This window comes from Rhincodon typus, chromosome 29 (assembly GCF_021869965.1).
Source record: "Rhincodon typus isolate 14 chromosome 29, sRhiTyp1.1, whole genome shotgun sequence".
In the NCBI taxonomy this organism is placed as follows: domain Eukaryota; kingdom Metazoa; phylum Chordata; class Chondrichthyes; order Orectolobiformes; family Rhincodontidae; genus Rhincodon; species Rhincodon typus.
In genome coordinates, this window is record NC_063360.1 from 3,046,113 (window position 1) to 3,066,683 (window position 20,571).

Here is a 20,571-nt window from a genome sequence, read left to right on the forward strand (position 1 = left end):
TTAGTTTTGCAGAAGAACCACTCCCCACGTTCAAACACCCTAATCTTTAGTACTCCAATCATTGAGACACCTTCCTGTAGCCGGTCATTTTAACATAGCGTCCTGCTCGCATGCCCACGATGCTGCAATGCTCCACTGGAGGAACAACATCTTCAGACCGGGTACTTTACAACCTTCTGGACTTAATATTGAGTTCAACACTCTAAAATTGTGAATCAACTCCCATTCTTTCTCTTTCGTTTGGGTTTACTTGTTACATTCTTCGTCACCATATCCTATCTACCCTCCCCCCACCCTAGTGGGACTGTCTGTCCTTTCAAGTTTGGCATTAGACACACCATTGTTCTGCCATTCTCACATTCCAATCACTTGATCTGAACTATCAACTTCCTTTCTCTCCCAGCACTCTACACCCCACCCACCCACAACTGTAGCATAAATGCTGCCCCCTCCACACTTCAGCTCTGATGAAAAGTCATCTAGACTTGAAACATAAGCATACTGTCTCTCCATGGATGCTGCCTGATCCGCTGTTATCTTCAGCATTTGTTGTTTCAGATACTTCTGTTGATTTCTCCAGCTATTCCCACACTTCTACATTTGATATCCTTTCTCAGAAAACCCTTCCATGTCTTGCATCCCAGCCATTCTCCTGTGAATCCCCTACATTTTCATTCCTTCATGTCTAAAAGGCAGAATCTTGAATTTCCCCACTGCATAACTGATAGCCAATTAACATTCGATGTGGTTTGACCACTTCAAATTGAACTGAGCCTTGTTATCCTTTTCTAAGAGCACACATTACCCAAAGATTATCCTAGTAGGCAACATAAAACTCAATAAATGTGTTTGGTCTGCCATAGACCAGCTTCATCCCGCCGCCTTGACCTGTCCGTCCTCCCTGGACTGACCTATCCCCTTCCTAACTCCCCACCTACACTCACCTTTACTGGCTCCATCCCCGCCTCTTCGACCTGTTTGTTTCCTCTCCACCTATCCTCTCCTCTATCCCTCTTCTATCCGCCTCCCACTCTCTCTATTTATTTCGGAACCCCCTTCGCCTCCCCCTTTTCTGATGAAGGGTCTAGGCCCGAAACGTCAGCCTCTCTGCTCCTATGATGCTGCTTGGCCTGCTGTGTTCATCCAGCCCTGCACCTTGTTGTCCCTTAAAATTTCTAACTGTGCCTTCACATTCACTTCTAACAAATAACAAATGTGAGGAACTTGTAGATTTCTTCACCAAGATGAAGATCACATTCAACTACCTCTGACATTTAACCTCCTTTCCACTTTAACCCTATTTTTCTCAATCCCCTATTGACCAATTCTACCTCTTCACTGTTCTCTCAGCCCCATTCCCACAAAACTAGCTGTGTGTCACAAGCTGATATGAATGATTTTCTCCCTTCTTTGTTTGATTGCCATCACAAATTCCATACCTTCTGGCCACAGCCAGTTTAAATGAGATTGTGTGTAATCCTGCTTGACTCTGTGCCAACTTCTAATCTACTATCCCCTCTATTATCAAAGTTCTACTTACTTCCATCTCTCCAATTCTTAACACCTATTTCTTTGGTCAAGCTTTTGATTATCCCTCCCACTCTGCTTTTCTGGCTCAGCAGAAGTTGTTCTTTGTGTCTCTGTGATGTTTGTCAATTTGACACAGTGCAGGTGGAGTAGATTGGGAATTTTGTTTGAACAGCTTATGATAGTTACAAAATAATTGAACGCAGTGATGGTAATTGAGTTGATTTTAATTTGTATTGAAGTCTTTGGATGAGTAATGAACAAGACTTAACAAGGAATTCCCATAGTTTACAGGCCATTTAAGGTAAATTATTTACATTTCATGAATGAACAATGCTGGTTGTGTTCCCTAGTCCCAAGATTTGGTTTGTTTTTCTTCAGGGATTGAGGAGCAACTGTGTTCTGAGGAAAGATGGTTTGAGATTTAATGGATAAAATCTGTATTCAGGAAGGGATTGCGCTGGCATCTGGGTTAATGTTATGAATGGGCAGTAACTGTGACAGGATTAGATGTATACTGGGGACAGCCGGGCTTAGTTTATTGAGGAATAATTGGAAACAAAAAGGTCCTGCAACTAGTGAAGAATGTGTTAACAGACCCTAGTTCTGTGACAGAGTAATCTAATTAACAGCCTATATATTTAGCAAAGTGAAGAATTTGTTACTCTTTTTCTGATGTTTTCACACTATTTTCCTTCTATACCTCTGTTCTCCTTTGAAATGCTGTTTAAAATGGACATCTGACTAATCTTTGGGCATCTACTATGGTAACTCTTTCTGTGACCCAGTGTTAGCTTTTGTCAATAATGCACTTGTGAAGTGCTTTGGGACATTATGCTATGTTAAAGATGCTATATAAATGCAAGTAGTTGGAGGGTCCAGCCTTGCATCTTTTGACAAGGGACAGCAATCTATGTTCCAGAAATGTTCTCAATCTTGTTTATGTCATAATTTGGAGGCTCTTAAATCTCTTGCACTTGCCGGAGCTTTCTGATGTCTTGTTGTTTCTGTCCTCCTTCAATATATACATGAAGAATGTCCACTGAGGGGATGTTAGACCTATAAGAACAGACTTATTTGAAACCACGGATGTCGCCATCTGTTGAAAAGAAGAAAAATATAGTTCATGTTGAGTAACTTAATGCTGAAAACTCTCACCTGTCTTTATCTGAAATCCACTCAGACATGAAGTCTGAGTAAATTTCAGGTTGTCCAAAACTCTCTCGCTCGTGTTTTGGATCAACTACCAAGTTTTATTCTTCTATCGCCTCTGTGCACTCTGACCTCTACTGATTTACAGTCAAGTAATGCCTCCATTTCAAAATTCTCTTCTCTCTCTTCAAATTCCTTCATGGCCTTGCAGCTCCATACCTCTGCAGTCTCCTCCAGTACTACAACCCTCAGATAACTGCATTTCTCAAATTCAAGCCTCTTTCGTATCCCTGGCTTTAATCACCAGTGGCCTCACTTTTAGTTGCATTAGTCCGATGCTCTAAAAGTTGCCTCCACACGTCTGCCATTGAACCTCAGTTTACTTCTTTAAGACACTCCTTAAAGCCTACATCACCAATCAAATATCATCAACTAACCTAATATCTTCTTTTTGGTACCTCTGTGTCATGTGTTGCTTTATAATGATCCTGTGAAGTGATTTTGAATGTTTTATTAATTAAAGGTGATATATAAAGACATTTGTTGCTAATCTTGTGCTTGTTAGCAGTGTATTGATGTGGAATGTCAGACAATTCTTGACACAGAGGAAACAGTACCAGATTCTAGCTAGGCAGCTTCCAAATGGCCTGAAATCTCCATTTACAGAATCACAGAACTGTTAAGGTGAGGGGGGGGACACTCACTGTTCCCTCAGTGTTGGCAGAATTGTTTTAACTTCTGATTTATAAATCCTGAGCCCTTGTCAGAAAGAGAGAGAGACATCACCAATTCACAAGAAACCACTTTTTCAATCCCCTTAAAGCTGCAAATAACAATTCTCAGAGCATGGCTGTTGCAAGGCTGAGGGGAGAAATGCACGTAGCTACATTTACTGCAAGCAAAAGGAGCATTTTTTCACAAAAGAAACCCCATTGGATCCATGTAACTGAAGACCTCTCAGTAATAACTACATTGTATGAAATTCTAACAACCTGGTGGAGAAGTAACTAGCATTAATTTGTTTTATAATAGAGTTTACAAGGTGTGTTCCTGTTATGAGGTTGATTTCAGATGATTTGAATTTGTAGATACTTTTTACAAATGATGCATGTGAAAAACTGAAAATTTTGGAAATAGTGCATCAGCTGCGGCTCAGTTGGTAGCATTTTTGCCCCGAAGCACAAAGTTCCAGGCCCTGAGTACAAAAGTCACAGTGAACACTCCAGTACTGCCCTGTTGGAGATGCCATCTTTCAGGTGAGTTTTCAAACCTTGGCCAAAGGCATATTATCTGGTGATTATCATAATCCTATTTGGGGGAGTTGGCAAATTCGCAGCTACATTTCCTATATTAACAGTGTACATTCCTCCAATTCAGGTCTCTTTTGCATCCATGGCTTTAGTCACTCATGGTCTCACCTTTTGTTGTGTCCATCCCATGCTCTCAAAGTTGCCTCCACACCTCACTGCTCCAACCAGACATCATCAACTAATCTAATTTTTTTTTGGTGCCTCAGTATTGTATTTTGTTTCATAAAATTAACACTTTTTTTAAAACCAAAGCGCTTCTTTGACTGTAAAAAGGCAATGAAGGTTTTGAAAAACTCTATATAAATGCAAGTCATTTTTAGAATGAGGCTATAGATGACATTATGAAATATTTAGAGGATGGAATTTCAGATGAGGTGTTGAGAAGATATCCTTGAGGGAGTGGGGGTGTGGGCATGGAATTAGCACTTGCACTCATTCTTTTAAATCAACATTAATTATGGTGTCAGCCTTGATTCTTGGCCCTGAATCAGAATGTTATGGATTTAAACACCAATCCTGACATTTGAGCACATAATCCAGTGTACTGCTGAGAGACCATGAGAACATAGGAAATAGGAGCAGGAGTATTCTGTTTGGTCCCTTGAGCTAGCTCTGTAAGTCAATGGCTAATCTGGTCGTGGCCTTAGTTCCACTCTCCTGTCTGCTCCTTAGGACCCTTGTCTCCATTGCAGACTAGAAATGTGCCTAACAGCCTTGATTCAATGGCCTATTCTTCATTCCTATCTGTAGTAAAGAATTTCCAAAGATTAATGACCCTCTGAGAGAAGAAATCCCTCCTCATCTCCATCTTAAACAAAATCATAGAATCCCTACAGGTCAATTAGCCCATTGAGTCCATACTGACCCTCCAAAGAGCATCTCACCCAGACCAACCTTGCACCTATCCCTATAACCCTACATTTCTCATGGCTAATCCAACTAGCCCGCATGTCCCTGCATGCAATGGACAATTTAGCATGGCCAATCCACCTAGCCTGCTCATCTTTGGACTGTGGGAGGAAAGTGGAGCACCTGGAGGAAATCCACACACGCAGGGAGAATGTGCAAACTCCACACAGACACTCGCCCAAGGCTGGAATCGAACCTGAATCCCTGGCACTGTGAGGTAGCAGTGCTAGCCACTGCCACCATGCTGCCCTATCATGGATCCTATGATTCTAAATTGGAGACTATATTTTGAAATCATGCCCCCTGTTTATAGATTCCCCACTGAGGGCAAATACTCTCAGCATCTGCCCTAGAACTTGTTCAGAATCTTGTATGTTTCCATAAAATCACCACTTATTCTTTTGAAATTCAATCAATGAGTGTAGGCCCAACCTGCTCAATCTTTCTTCATAATGCAAACGTGTTATCTGCGGACTTGACCATGTGAAACTTCTCTGAAATGTCCCCAAAGCAAGTTTATTCCTTAAATAAAGTGATCAAATACATATCACTGTAGGTGAGTTCTACCAATGCTCTGCACAAGTGTCGCAAGACCTCCTAACATTTTACTTTTGCTTGCAATAAAGTCTGATATTCCATTTGCCATACTGTGCCTGAAAACTAATTTCTTATGATTCACATACAAGGACACCCAGATTCCTCCTCCCACAACATTCTATGACTCTATTTACATATTATTCTGCTTTTCTATTCCCAACAAAATGTTTCATTTCCCATTTCCTATCTCATATTCTACATGCCACTATATTGTAACTATAAGCCTTTCAGAGATTCTTTGTGAACTCTGCAGAATTTGCTTTACTATCCATTTTTGTATTGCTAGTAAATTTGGCTACAATATAGTCAGTCCCTATATGAAAGTTACTAAATAGATTATAAATAGTTGAGGCCAAACACTGGTTCCTGTGGTATTTCACCAGTTAGTTTGCCAATTTACAAATTACCCATTAATCCTAGCTGTTTCTTGTTCATTAGCCAATTTTCTGACCATATTAATAAATAACTTCCAACACCATCAGCTCTTAGCTGTCATGTGGCATCGTAACAAGTGCCATTTAGAAAGCTAAATGCTCTGCAACGACTTGCTCCCCTTTATCCTCCCTGCTTGTTACATCCTAAAGGATATTTTTTTTTCAATACAGCCTCCCTTTCAGAAAATCATCTTGACTCTGTTTGATTGTATTATGACTTTGTTCATGTCCTGCTATTATTCCCATCATGAACCACAGACTAACTGAACAGTGGTTATCCTGCTATCAGTCTCCCTCCTTTTTGAATAGGAACCTTAGCTGCTTTTTATAAACTTCTAGAAGCTCTTTATTGTCTACTCCTATTCTTGTTAGTTTACTCTCATCCTATATTCCCCCTGTTTTCTAAAATTTCCCGATATTCTGGTTTACCACTTTTTTGCAGTATTGTATGTCCTTTCTTTCAATTTGATATCTTCTTTAACTTCTGTATATAGCTGTTAAATTCCATCCAGAAAAATGCAATTTTAACATTATTTATAGTGATGAATTATCTTTTTAGATGTCTGGCATTGCTTCTGTACTGTCTTACCTTTTGACTACTTTTCCAAGTCTGCTATTAGCCAACTTTAATATCTTTGTAATTGTCTTTTCCAAAGGTTTCAGACCAAAGTTTCTCACCCCCAAACTCAATGTGAAATTTGTTATGATCACAATTGCCTAGAGGATTTGTTACCATGAAATTATAAATTTATCCTCTCTCATATGTTTCCGTTCAGATGCTGTCGTAAGTATAGTTTTCAAACTTATCTTCAAGGCTACTGTTACCAATTTGCTTCATCTATCATTTGCTTTATGTGAAGGTTAATGCAGCTCACAATTGTTGCAATACTTACAAGCCCCAGTGTGGCTTGATATATACTCTGACCTGGAGTGTAGCTACAATTAGAGATCCTACAAATTATTCATGCTAATGACTTTTTCCTTTTACAGGTAGTTCTCCTATAAAACAATAGTTGTGTTGTGTGACCTCGCACTATAGAAAATTGCGTTATAGGGATATCACTAAAGAAAATTGCTATATCTGTACAGCAGAAAGTTTGCATTATCCAAACAGTGTCCACTATTCATCAATTGCATTACAGCCAATTCATGTTAACGAAACATGCGTTATTGCTGAAATACCTGTATTGTTCTTGTCCCCATCCAAACTAATTCTGCATCTTGTTCTCCTGAATCAGTCACTTTTCACAACCATACTGATCTCATCCCTTAGTAACAGATATATCTGACTTCTTTTTTCTTTCTACCTACCTTTTTGAAATGTTAAATATCTTTGAATATTCAGATTCAAGCCTTCATCACCTTGCTACCAAGCCTCTAATTGTGCAATACCCATAGGCATCGTACCCATTTACTTGAATTTGTGCTGTTAATTTATCTATCTCATTACAAATGTGTGAACATTCTGATAACAAACTTTAAATTCTGTCTTTTTAATACTTTTCCCTACCACAACCTTAATTGTTGGTGCACATGATCATATGCACTGTTCCTTTCTGTCACACACTGGTTATCATTCCCTGTATCACTAGCCTGCTCCATTTCCTTGCCCTTTTATCATTAACTTTCTAAATATCCCCTCTTGAACATTCCCCTTCTACCACTATTTAGTTTAAAGCCCTCACTTTAGCACTAGTTGTTAACATCACGGTGTCTAAATCTCAGCCTTCGGCGCATCAATTCTGAATCAAAGTTTTGGAACTGCTGACACTAAGTACAGATGTGGTTGATGTGGATAACACTGGTGTCCACCCAACTCTCTCATATTACAGCTTCAACACATCACTTCATCTACTCTGCCGTCTTTCTTGTATTTTCTTTAACTAATGGGTTCAAGTTCAGAAAATCAATCAAACCAGTTGATATAATGATGAATAATCATTAACTAGTTAAATTAGAAATGTAATACAGTACTTAGATCTCCCTAGACCTAATTTAAACTACCCATCTGATTTAGAGGGGAAAATACATTAAAACTCAATCAATTAGTTATTTGCTTAGTTGATGCCTTTGGAACAGAGCTCTCAGATATCACTCTCACTCCTTCTTTAGAATTATTCCTTATTGGGTAAAAGGTCAGAACTGCTCCTCCTCCCTCCCTGCACCGAATTCCCTGACTGGCCAAAGTTAAGCAAGTACTCTATTGCCGAGCTTCACCTTACATTGAGAGAGCCGTCTTTCAGATTAGCTAATGAGCAGACACCCTTTATACCCCTCAGATGTATGTAAAAGAACCATGGTACCATTTGAAGAAGGATAGGTCAATTTTCCCTGCTTTTCTAATCAATATTACATTAATTAAAACAGATTATCCAGCCCTTCATCTCTCTACTGTTCACAGAACCTTGCTGTGCTGCATTTTAATGTGTTCGAATAATTTAATACCTAAAAAAACTTTTGGATATCCTATGGTTGTGAAAATGACTATAAAAGTACATGTTCTTGAGATTAAAGGGGCTTATAACAGTATATAAGATTAATACAAACAATTGTACCAAGCATAATATTTTTATATATGTTTACTGACCTCAATAGTTAACTATTTTTCTCACCATAAATGCATTCCAGACTTGTTATTTTCACCATTTTCTGTTTCTCTACATAAATAAGCCCGGAATTTTAAAAAGGCATTTTAATCGTGACTTTTATATCATCATGATGTTTAAAAGCAGCGATAGCTTGCTTTCGAAGTCTAATTACTGGTGTGGATAATCAAAAAAAGGCAGATTGCACACTGAGTGAACCTGCAACAGGATGGAGTTAAGTTAGTCAACTTCAGTGAAGTTTGTTAAAATTTAAATTTGCCCAGAACACCAAACAAATTTTTGAACAGCACTATAGGATCCTTCTCATGTACCTGAGAGGTAAAGAAGATCTCAATTTAAAGTCTCATTCCTAAAGACAATGCAGCATGCTCTCAGTTCAGCACTAAAGAATCACCTATATGGCTTCATGTTTCTGCATTGGAAGTTCCCCTCCAAGCCATTCACCATCCTGACGTGGAAGTATACAACTGTTCCTTCAGTATCGCTGGGTCAAAATCCTGGAATTCTGTCCTTACTGGCATTGGGGGTCTACCTACAGCAAATAGACTGCGGGGGTTCAAGAAGGTGGCTCACTGTCCCTTTCTCAAGGGGCAACTAGGGATGGGCATTAAATGCTGGCCCAGCTAGCAGGACCCACATCCCATAGATGAATACAAGGAAAGATTGATAATCTTCCATCAAAATGTTTGGAATATTCTGTTGGAGTACTGCCACTGAACCATGACTAATTTGTAAAAGTGATTTATGAATGTATGTCCAGAGCTTATGATTTTAAATTTAAGTTCAAGTCCTGCTTTGCCCAAAGTTTGCGATGCATGGGGCAGATAGCTGGCAGCCATACATGTTGGAATCATTAACAGCTATCTGTAATTTTCCAACTATTGAGATCAGGGAAGGCCTATTTGCGGTTACGCTAAAGAGGCCATTCATGAGCGAAATCAATGGCACAATTTTGGCAAATCATCCTTGAAGGATGTGAAAGTACCAGAATAATTTACTAGGGAGCTGGATGAGTTGGGTTGGGAGTGGTGGCAAAATCACAAGGGAGTGTTGACCATGCAGCTAAGCAAGCACTGGGAGAATAGACTAACTTTGCCTTTCCTTGTCCCTGATTTGTTTTTGTATATTTTGTAGCTTGTTCAAGTGTGCAAGTATTCATGCGTATTTCCTCCCTAACCATGCATAAGCTGTTGTTTCCTGCTCTGAAAGCCACATGAGCTATTGCAGCCTTTCAAACCTCTGTTTATTCTTTAAAGCTGTTCTTATATTGCATGTGACTGGCCTGGTGAAGCCAGCTCCTGAAAGATAGGGTCTCTTGTGGCTACCTGAACCCTATGCAAATTCTTTAGCTGCCTTGATTGGTCCTGAGCAAGTATAAATTCATGGTACAACAGAGTGAGTGAGACCTCCATGTGGGAAGGTCTTTCTGGGCTCTCACCCCCAAATCTTTATTTTTGGGAGAAACTCTGGTGAGAGTTGTTGTCCAATTGGACAATATTTTAAGATATTTTTAAAGAAAAAAAAACAAACTTTGCCACAACTATGCTACCAAATTCTTTCTTTAGTTCATTTCACAGGATGTGGGTGATGGTGGCAAGGCAGCAAATTATTGCCCATCCCGTGATGAGTGGGCGATGAGTGGTGAGCGAACAGTCTAAGTTGCTCGGGTCTGTGTGAGGTGGGCCCACTGAGCTCTTAGGGAGCTCCAGTGACAAGAAGAAACAGTGATTTATTTTGATGGTTGGGTGGCTGTTTTGATTTGGAAATGATAGTGTACCCAACTGCTGCTGTTGTATAGGTTTGGAGAGTTGAAACCAAGCTTTGCTGCTGACGGTGTATGATGGCTCTTGTTGATTTGTCAGTGATCTGCTGAGAATATTGCAAATTTCCAATCATGATTAAATTGCTGCTGGTCCAAGTAGAGCCTTGCTACAACAACTTGCAATTAAATAGCACCTTTAACATAAATTGTTCCAATGCATTTCATAAGAGATTAATAAATTTCATTGCTCAAAGAAGAAAACATTTGAACAGGTAATCAAACACTTGGTCAAACACTAATGGAAGATTATCAATCTTTTCTCGTATTTACCTATGGGATGTGTGTGGTGCTGGCTGTGCCAGCACTTTACTGCGCATTCCAGGATTTTGACCCAGCGATACTGAGGGAACAATGATATATTTCCATGTCAGGGTGGTGAGTGGTTTGGACGGGAACTTGCAGATGGTGGTGTTCCCATGCACCTGCTGCCCATATCCTTCTGGATGGAAGTGGTTGTGGGAATCTGCGATGTTAACATTTTCTCCACAGTTGCTGCCTGTCCTGAGTATTTCCAGTGTAGTCTGTTTGAAGTTTCAAGGATCATCTTAAAGAGGAGAGCATATTAAATGACTTTTGGGACAAATCGTATTGCTTTGCAGATTATTGTATCTGTTCCCCTTGATTTACTGGACGTGCAGCCCAAGAACAACATGCCGCACAGTTCCTATGAGTGTTGGATTGGAATGCCTCATCACTTGCTGATAGAAAGTGATATATCTTCTTCTGCATCTCCAGAGAAGATCATGGGCAATGTTGAAGTATTATAGAGCCAAACTCTCAATAACTGTGTCACTTCTTGCAGTCAACGCAGGATTGAGGGCGTTGTACTTAAATGCATGCAGTATATGAAACAAGATAAATGAGCTTGGCAGGCATGATACCGTGGGCATCATAGAGATGTGGCTGCAAGGGGATCAGGACTGGGAACTAAATATCCAAGATATAGCGTCACATTGAAAGTCTAGGCAGAGGGAGTGGGGTTGCTTTGTTAGTAAGGAAAGAAATTAAATTGATGGCAAGAAATGACATAGGATCGGAAGGCATAGAATCTGTGTGGGTAGATTTGAGGAAGCGTAAAGGAAAAAAGACCCTGATGAGAGTTGTTATGTACCCCCTAACTCCCGTTAGAAATATTCAGGATGCAGGGCAGAAAATAAATCAGGGCATAGCAAAGGCATGTAAGAAAGACATTATTACAGTAATGCAGGTGGACTGGGAAAATCAGGTTGGAAGCAGATCTCAAGAAAAGGAATTTGTGGAATGCAAGGTGATTTTTTTTTAGAGCAACTTGTGGTAGAGCCCACTATGGAAAGGCATTTCTGGATTTGGTGATGTGTAATGGGGTAGACTTGATTAGGGAGCTTAAGGTGAAGGAACCTCTAGGAGGTAGTGACCATAGTATGATAGAATTCACCCAGCTGTTTGAGAGGCAGGAGCTTGAATCAGATGTAACAGTATTACAATTGACTAAAGATAACTACAAAAGTATGAGGGAGGAGCTGGCCAAAGTTGATTGGAAAGGAAGCCTGGCAGGGAAGACAGTGGAGCAGCAATGGCAGGAGTTTCTGGGGATAACTGAGGAGGCACAGCAGAAATTCATCCTTAGGTAAAGAAACAAACTGAGAGAAGGATGATGCAATCAGTCAGGGACAGGATAAAAATAAAATAAGAAGCATATAATGTGGTGAAGGTTAGTGGGAAGCCTTTGAAAAGCAGCAGAGGAAAACTCGAAAAATCAAAAAAGGTGGGAGAAGATAAAATATGTGAGTAAGCCAGGTAGTAATATAAAAGAAGATTATGAGATTTTTTTAGAAATATGGAAAGTAAGAGAGAGGCAAGAGTGGACATTGGATCACTGGAAAATGAGGCTGAGGAACAAAGCAATGGTGGAGGAACTAAACAGGTAAAGCTTGCATCAGTCTTTATGGTGGAAGACACCAGCAGCATACCAGAACTTCGAGAATCAGGGGGAAGAGGTGACTGTGGTGACCATCACTAAAACAAAATTGTGCTGGGGGAGCTGAAGGTGGATAAATCACCTGGACAAGATGGGTTACACCTTCAGGATTTTGAAGGAGATAGCTGAGGAGATAGTAGAGGCATTGCTGATGATCCTTCAGGAATCACTGGAGTCAGGAATGGTCCCAGAAGACTGGAAAATGGCTAATGTAGCATCCCTGTTTAAAAAGGGAGGGAGATAGAAGACCGGAAACTATATAGGCTGGTTAGCCTGACCTCGGTTGTTAGTAAGATTTTAGAGCCCAATATTAAGGATGACATTGCAGAGTACTTAGAAGTGCATGATAAAATAGGGCTGAATCAGCACAGTTTTATCAAGGGAAGGTAATGCCTGAAAAATCTATTAGAATTCTTTGAGGAGATAATGAGCAAGGTAGACAAAGGCGAGCCAATGGATGTGATCTACTTGGATTTCCAGAAGGCCTTCGACAAAGTGTTGCACAGGAGGCTGCTAAATAAGAGCCCCTGGTGGTAGGGGCAAAGTACAGGCATGGATAGAGCATTGGCTGACTGGCAGAAGACAGAGAGTAGGGATAAAAGGGTCTTTTTCAAGATGGCAGCCAGTGAGTAATGGATTTCGCAGGGGTCAGTGTTGGGACCACAACTATTCATGTTATATATTGACAATCTGGATGAAGGAACTGAAGGCGTTATAGCTAAATTTGCAGATGACACAAATACAGGTAGGTAGTGTTGAGGAAGCAGGGAGGCTGCAGAAGGACTTGGACAGACTAGGAGAGTGAGCAAAGAAGTGGAAGATGGAACATAATGTGAGAAAATGTAAGATTATGCTCTTTGGCAGGAAGAAAAGAGACTATTTTCAAAACGGGGAGAAGTTTCAGAGGCACAAAGGGACTTGGGAGTCCTAGTCTTACGATTAATATGCAGGTTCAGTTGGCAGTTAGGAAGGCAAGTGCAATGTTAACATTCATTTCAAGAGGGCTAGAATACACGAGCTGTATGAGGCTATGGTCAGACCAGATTTGGAATATTGTGAGCAGTTTTGGGCCCCATATCTAAGGAAGGATGTGCTGGCCTTGGAGGGGGTCCAGTGGAGGTCTCCAAGAATGATCCTGGAGATGAAGGGCTGTTATATGAGGAGTGGTTGAGGAATCTGGGTCAGTACACGATGGAGTTTAGAAGGATATGAGGGGATCTCATTGAAACTTATAAAATTCTGAGAGGTCTGGATACAGTGAATGTGGAGAAGATCTTTCCACTAGTAGGAGAAAGTATGAGCTGAGGGCACAGCCTCAGTGAAGGGACAACCCTTTAGAACTGAAATAGGAGGGATTTCTTCAGCCAGAGGGTGGTTAATCTGTGGCATTCATTGCATTAGATGGTTGTGGTCACCAAGTCATTGAGTGCCTTTAAGACAGAGATAGGTATGCACTTGATTAGTAAGGGGATCAAAGGTTACAGGGAGAAGGCAGCCATGATAGAATGGCAGAACAGATTTGATGAGCCAAATTGCCTAATTCTGCTTTGTTATCTTATGGTCTAAGATACATTATTTGGTGGCTTTGAGGACTCAATGTTTTACAAGGTACCCAGAATGTGACCTTGCTTTTTAAGCCGTGGAATCTTCTGTGTCTATCTGAATATGCTGGGTTTAACATCATAAACTTAGCATGCCCTCCGTGGACCACTAAACTTTCAACCAAGATAATGAAGCCAAGTTACAAAAACAAATTTATCTCCTTCGTACTCTGAGCCAAGCCAAACACTCTGCCTCGAGTTGGGTTGACATGTCCAATCCTCTTGACCCAAAGCAGTTTGCAAGTCTCTGTGCAGACCACAAAAAAGGAGAGAGAGAGAGAGAGAGACAACAGCATCCTGTCTGTGTGCCTCTGTTTATTTTGAGAGACATTTGCCTTGTCTGCATATGACCTCCCTTTTCGAGGCAAAGCAGGCAATGGAGTCTTATTCACACAGAGCAGGTATAACAGGGCCTGCTCTGGACGTGTAATCACTCCCAGAATCTAGGTGTCTCAGGCCTGGGATTTTAAGTTGCCCATGGCCTTCTGGAATGCTGAACTGTGGTCTGCAGTTCTGCTCTGAGTACAAAGTGGCCAGTGTGTCCCGTCATCATCTGTCCATCTCTGCTTCTCTGAGATAGCAATGAACAGAAAAAAAATCTCCCCATTGCTGGTCCAACCGTGGAGGGGGGAGGGCTGTTGGGTTGGGGGTGATCCCAGTTTGAGCAGAACATATTCAAAACATGATGACTGAGGCAACAACTTGGATCTGCTAATCTCACAGCTCAAGAAGACAAACTAAAGCCACAAAAAATCAAATTCTGGTGCAGGTGAAAACGACGACAGAATTTTGTTTTGTGAATTATGACAGGAAACAGATAACTAACTGTAATATGAAAGTTATGGGTCTGTTTTTCTGGGTGAGGCAAAAAGGCACCAAAATCTCCCATTTGATTCAGACAGCATGTGTTACAAATTAATGACATTTTAAGGAATTTAATGATTTGAAAATTGAATATTTTTGTACAAATTGCCCTTTTGCCAGCTCTTCGGTATTGTTAATCATTGTGTATGCTGATGTATTTAATCAGCTGCTCTCAGAGTTTATTGGTCACTGGTGAGTAATTGGGCTGAGGGGAGGTTTCAGAAGTTTGGCACCAAAAAAGATTTTCCAACAGTTATATCGGAGTTTCAGGGGACTGGGATTAAAATTATCCAGATGCCACCAGCCTCGTGCCAGCAACTCAGCTCTGGTGGTGCTTGGGGTGTGGGGATGAACACGGGTGAGGGGACTGCAGAAGGGAAAGCACAGCTTTCTGTTGTTCCCTCCCCCACCTTTTGTATTTAATTTTCCTGCCCAATGTGGTTACTTGACTTCAGAACTTTGAAACTGGGCGACTAGTTTAACTCCTTGGCTGCTGGCCCTGCTTTCTGCCTGCTTCAGGGAACTGCAGGTTCAATGTAGGTCTTCCAAGAGCCCCAAGTTGGTGTCCGAGCCCACTTGCCCAGGGAGGGAGTGGCGGAAAAGCATTCTGCTGTTCATCGTCCCTTTTAAGGAGTGCACAGGACAGCAAAGGGGAGATGATTGTTCTTGAGGATGTTTTGTGTACTAGTCTTATTAGAGCCACACCCTTGTTTCTTTTACAATTTGGTTAAACAACACAAGATCCCATGATCAGATAAAACTTATCTGTTCAAAACACTTTCGAGCTCTCTTTTATGGTCTCAGGCTTTGACCATGCCTGCGTTTTGTTTGAGTTGTTTTTCACAGCTCTGCATTCTAGCTTGAGTGACATAATTCTGTCACATAGATAGTAGGAACTGCAGATGCTGGAGAATCTGAGATAACAAGGTGTAGAGCTGGATGAACACAGCAGGCCAAGCAGCATCAGAGGAGCAGGAAGGCTGACGTTTCGGGCCTAGACCCTTCTTCAGAAGGGTCACCTTGTTATCTCATTCTGTCACATTGCAGCTTTACTTAAAGTGACAGGTCTCGTCACACCAACACCCAGGCTTCAAGGAGCAGGTGACTGCTGGTCAGAGGACTGAATTTTGATTGGGCAAGCTCCATATACCAAGCTGGTCCTGTCTCTCATACTTGCTTCTCTGCACTTTCCTATCATTATCCCAAAAATGTGCATTATTCACGATTTCCAATGGAAAAACTGCTGATTATTGTCTGTCTGCTTTTCTGGCTAAAAAAGGTGAGACCTTCAAACTCAATATCCAACATCTCACCTTGATCTTTAACATTCCCATCTTTATACATAAGCGGTAAAACAGTAAGGCCACCATAATCCTATCAGACCATAGGGCATCTCTCTCACTGAGAGAGTCAATTGGTGATGGTTTAAGCTGAGGGTCACCACACCTCAGAAGAAGAAAAAGATTAAATAGATAAAGCACTTAATACTAGTGTACCTCAGTGTTGATATTCTTCCCGTTTGATTGAATGTAACATTTTCTGGTATTTTGTTTGGTTAGCCTTCATGAAGAACAGCACCTTGCAGTACTGAGAGAGAGCAGCACGGTCAGAGATGTTTATCCAAATTCCCAACTGCCCTCTCAGGTGGATGTGAAAGATGCATCGATTCAATCAAATGTAGAAAGGGTTTTGCTGGTGTCTTTGTCAATATTTATCACTAGAAACAGTTTATCAGGTCATTAGGTTTGTGATGCAAGGGATATGAAGACCAAGAAAATAGAGCTGAGTCTTGAGCTTTGAAGAAGTCTCATTGAACTCAAAACCTTAACTCAGTTTCTCTCTCCACAGATGCTGCCAGTCCTGCCGAGGCTTTCCAGCACTTCTGGTTTTTACTTAAGACAAATGATTCTAATAGGTACAGATTAGCTATGATCTGTTGAATGGTAGAGAAGAGTTGAGGGGCTGATTGGTCTTCTGGTCCTGTGATCTTCTAAGCACTGAGGCCACACAGAAAGCCCTAGTGGATTACTGAATGCATCACTCACACACTTGGTTTGTACTTACTGGATGATGAAGTCTTAACAGTGTAACAGACGGTGGCTTTAGATATTGAGAGTTTAAAAAAAAGAACCAAATAACTGAACAGTATTACAGCAATCATGATGGGCTTTTCTTATCCAAATATTTATCAAACCTCAGTGGTTATTTTCTGACTCCCAGCCCTTCTGGAGGACAGGTGCTGCTGGACTATTTTAAAATGACAGCAAATGTATCTGGGTTTCCAATCGAGCTGTCATGTTTCTGCTGGGAGCACAAATGTTAGAAAATATACTTTCAATATCAATCTAAACATTGAAACACCTTACCCTTTAGCTGCCTGTCCATTCCCACACCATCTGTTGGCTTCAGAAAGCCAAAGGCTTCCAAATACAGCAGTCTCTCATAAAGAAGCTCCAATTCAGAGACACTCCATTATTGAAAACGTGGCTGAAACTCCCTTTTTGCCCCAGAGACTGCGGTTTCATCTGACTCATCCCTTATCCTGCCCATGACTACACTCAAGTGTCAGCCTGGTTCCCACCCAGATTAGTGACAGACTGCCTGGAACCAAGAGACAAGACAACTCACAGCCCAATGCCTTGTCTCAGCTAAACTAAGGTCTGTGCAGTCAAAAGGTGAGAAAATATTGTGGGTTTTTACTTTACAATATCAGGGAATGGGAATATTATCATGTCTGTAGGCTTTCCGTCCTCCTGTTGGAGCTTTCACAAACTCTACCACTGCGTTTTGAAAGGAATTAGTCAATTGTGATCTGTCGGTCTGCCCTGTTTACAGGAATTCAAGCTAGTTTGTACAGATCCTGATAGATTTGGTTATAGATGGAGGTTTTATATTTGGAGGTAGAGCTTGACTTTGGTGGACATTAACACCTTTATCTGGTTTATGTGGTTTTAATGGCATCTGCTCCAAGGTGTTCATGTTCCAGTCCAGTTAATTTTGCCTTTTTAAACACCCTGACCGAGCTTGTGTGTTTAGCCATTCAGTTTGATCGTGGCTGATTATCTCAAACCCCATTTGCCTGCTTTGGTTCCACAGTTTGGTTACAGCACAGAATGACATCATTAAGCCCATCATTATTTTGTTTCAAAGCTCTGCTGTAGAGTTTCTGAAAGGCCCCATCAGAAACATGGACAAAAGAGCTGTATTGCAGACGTGAGGCGAGAGTGACCGCGCTTGACATGAAGGCCACATGTAACCTAGTGTGGCATCAATGAGCCCTACCAAAACTGGAATCAATGGGCATCGGGGGCAAAGCTCTCTGCTGGTTAGAATCAAAGTGGTTGGCACCATCCAGGACAAAGCAGTCCACTTGATTGGCATCACATCCACAAACATCCGCTCCTTCCAACATCGACGTTCAGTCACAGCAGTCTGTATTATCCACAAGATGCACTGCAGAAATTCACCGAAGATCCTCAGGCAGCACCTTCCAAACCCACGACCAATTCCATCTAGAAGGACAAGATACATGGGAATGCCATGGCCCAAAGTTCCCCTCCAACCCACTCACCATCCTGACAGGAATATGTCGCCGTTCCTTCACTGTCACTGGGTTAAAATCCTGGAATTCCCTCCCTAAGGGCATTGTGGGTGAGCCCACAGCACATGGACTGCAGCAGTTCAAGAAGGCAGCTCACCCCCACCTTCTCAAAGTTAATAAATGCTGACCTAGCCAATTATGCTTGTCTGCTATGAATGAATTACAAAAAAATGCTTTGATCTTTGGCTTTAGCTCAGGGGCATCTTCATGCTTGCCGTCTCTAAGCATCTCCTCTGAATGACTTCCATTCAAGTCAAGTTCCATAGTCTTATTCGACCATAGGGCTACTGTCTCATTAAAGAGACAACTGCGGATGATTTAACCTGAGGGACACCACATCTCAAGCAAGATTGAGAAGGAGAGTCCTTCATATTAACTTCAGCTGGTGATGGGGATTGAAGCCACGCTGTCAGCGTCAACACTGCTTTGCAGGTCAGTTGTCCAGCCAACTGAGCTAAACTGACACTCAGGAATAGGATCCACTCTATTTCTGCAATCACCACCCCCTGCCCACCCCTACACACCTTCACTGTGACTCCCCTGCCTTTTCCCCATGACCCTGCAAATGTTTTGTTTTCAGATCTTAATCATTTTTATGAATATACTGGCAGGCAGGGGGTTGTGGATCTGGTAGATTCCCCCCACCAGACAATAGTGGACCAGGTGTCACTGCATTATGGATCCATTTACAGGAGTCTTTGTCTTCCTTTTGCATTGATGTGCATTATGAACATGCAAACAAGGAACAAGAGTAGGCCACTCTACCCTTTGATTCTGTTCCGCCATTCAATAAGATCACAGCTGATCAGCTGTACTTTCCTGAACACCCCTGATAAATTCTCATCCCCTTGGTAATCAAGAATTTATCTACCTCCGCCTTAAGAATATTTTAAAGATTCTGCATCCACTGCCTTTTGAAGAAGGGAATTCCAAAGACCCTCAACCTTCTGAGAGAAAAACAATGTTTTCTCATTTTTGTTTTATATGTGTGTTCCCTTATTGTAACCTGTTTTAACCTCTATTTCAGATTCTCCCACAAGGGGAAACATGCTTTCTGATCCACCCAGTCAAGACCCCTCAGGATCTTATATGTTGCAATTGCGTCCCTTGGACTCTTCTAAACTCCAGAGGATACAGGCGTCCAAGTATTAGTCTAGTAAACCTTCCCTGAACTGCTTCCAACACTTTAACATCCTTCTCTAAGTACATTGGCCAGTTCTGTCCAACAGTACTCCAGATGCAGTCTCACCAAAGTCAGATATAACCAAAGCATAACCTTCTTACTCTTGCATCTAATTCCCTTTACAATAACCCATAACATCCTATTAGTTTTCACAATTACTTGCAGTACCTGCGTAATAACTTTCTGTGACTCATGTGCAAGAACACCCAGATCCCTCAACAGCTCAGAGCTCTGCAGCCTCTCATCATTTGCATTATTTTTATGGGTTCTGTCAGAATTGACAACGTCACACTTTCTCATATTATACTTCATTTGCAAGATCTTTGCCCACTCACTGAACCTATCTCTATCCCTTTGTAGGCTCCTTATGTCCTCTTCACAACACATTTTCCTTCTCTTTGTGTCATTAGTAAATTTAGCTGCATACCTTCAATCCCTTTATCTAAATAATTTATATAAATTGTAAGGAGTTGAGCACCAAACATTGACCCCTGTAGCATAACCCTCGTGATATCCCACCTGCCTGAATAACTCATTCACTCCTACTCTGTGTTTCCTGTTAACCAGCTGGTCGTCTATCCATGCCAATATGTTACCCGCTACATTTATTTTCCACAATAGCCTTTGATGTGGCATCTTATCAAATATTTTCAGAAAATCTAAATACGGTACACCCCTGGTTTCCCTTTCCCTATAGCACAAGTTACTTCAAAGAACTCCAATAAATTAGTAAACCATGATTTCCTTTTGACAAAACCATGTTGGCTCTGCCTGATTACATTGAACTTATCCAAGTGCCCTGTTATAACCTTTTTAATAATAGCTTCTAACATTTTTCTTTTGATGGATGTTAGGCTAACTGACCTGTCATTTCCTGCTTTCTGCCTTTTCGTATAAAGGAGTTACATTAGTTATTTTTCAATCTACAGAAACCTTCCCCGAATCAAATAAAATCTGAAAAATTAAAACCAACACATTGACTACCTCAATAGCAGCTGCTTTGAAGTT

General features: G+C 41.1%; 1 long non-coding RNA gene across 1 annotated transcript; it reads right to left on the reverse strand.

Moving 5' to 3' along the window:
- Positions 1-1,736: 1,736 nt before the first annotated feature.
- On the reverse strand, positions 1,737-17,321 carry LOC125486466. Its single transcript, XR_007265124.1, has 2 exons — positions 17,146-17,321; positions 1,737-2,626 (listed from the first exon to the last, which is right to left on the reverse strand). It is a non-coding gene; the product is annotated as an uncharacterized LOC125486466 (long non-coding RNA).
- Positions 17,322-20,571: the final 3,250 nt, after the last annotated feature.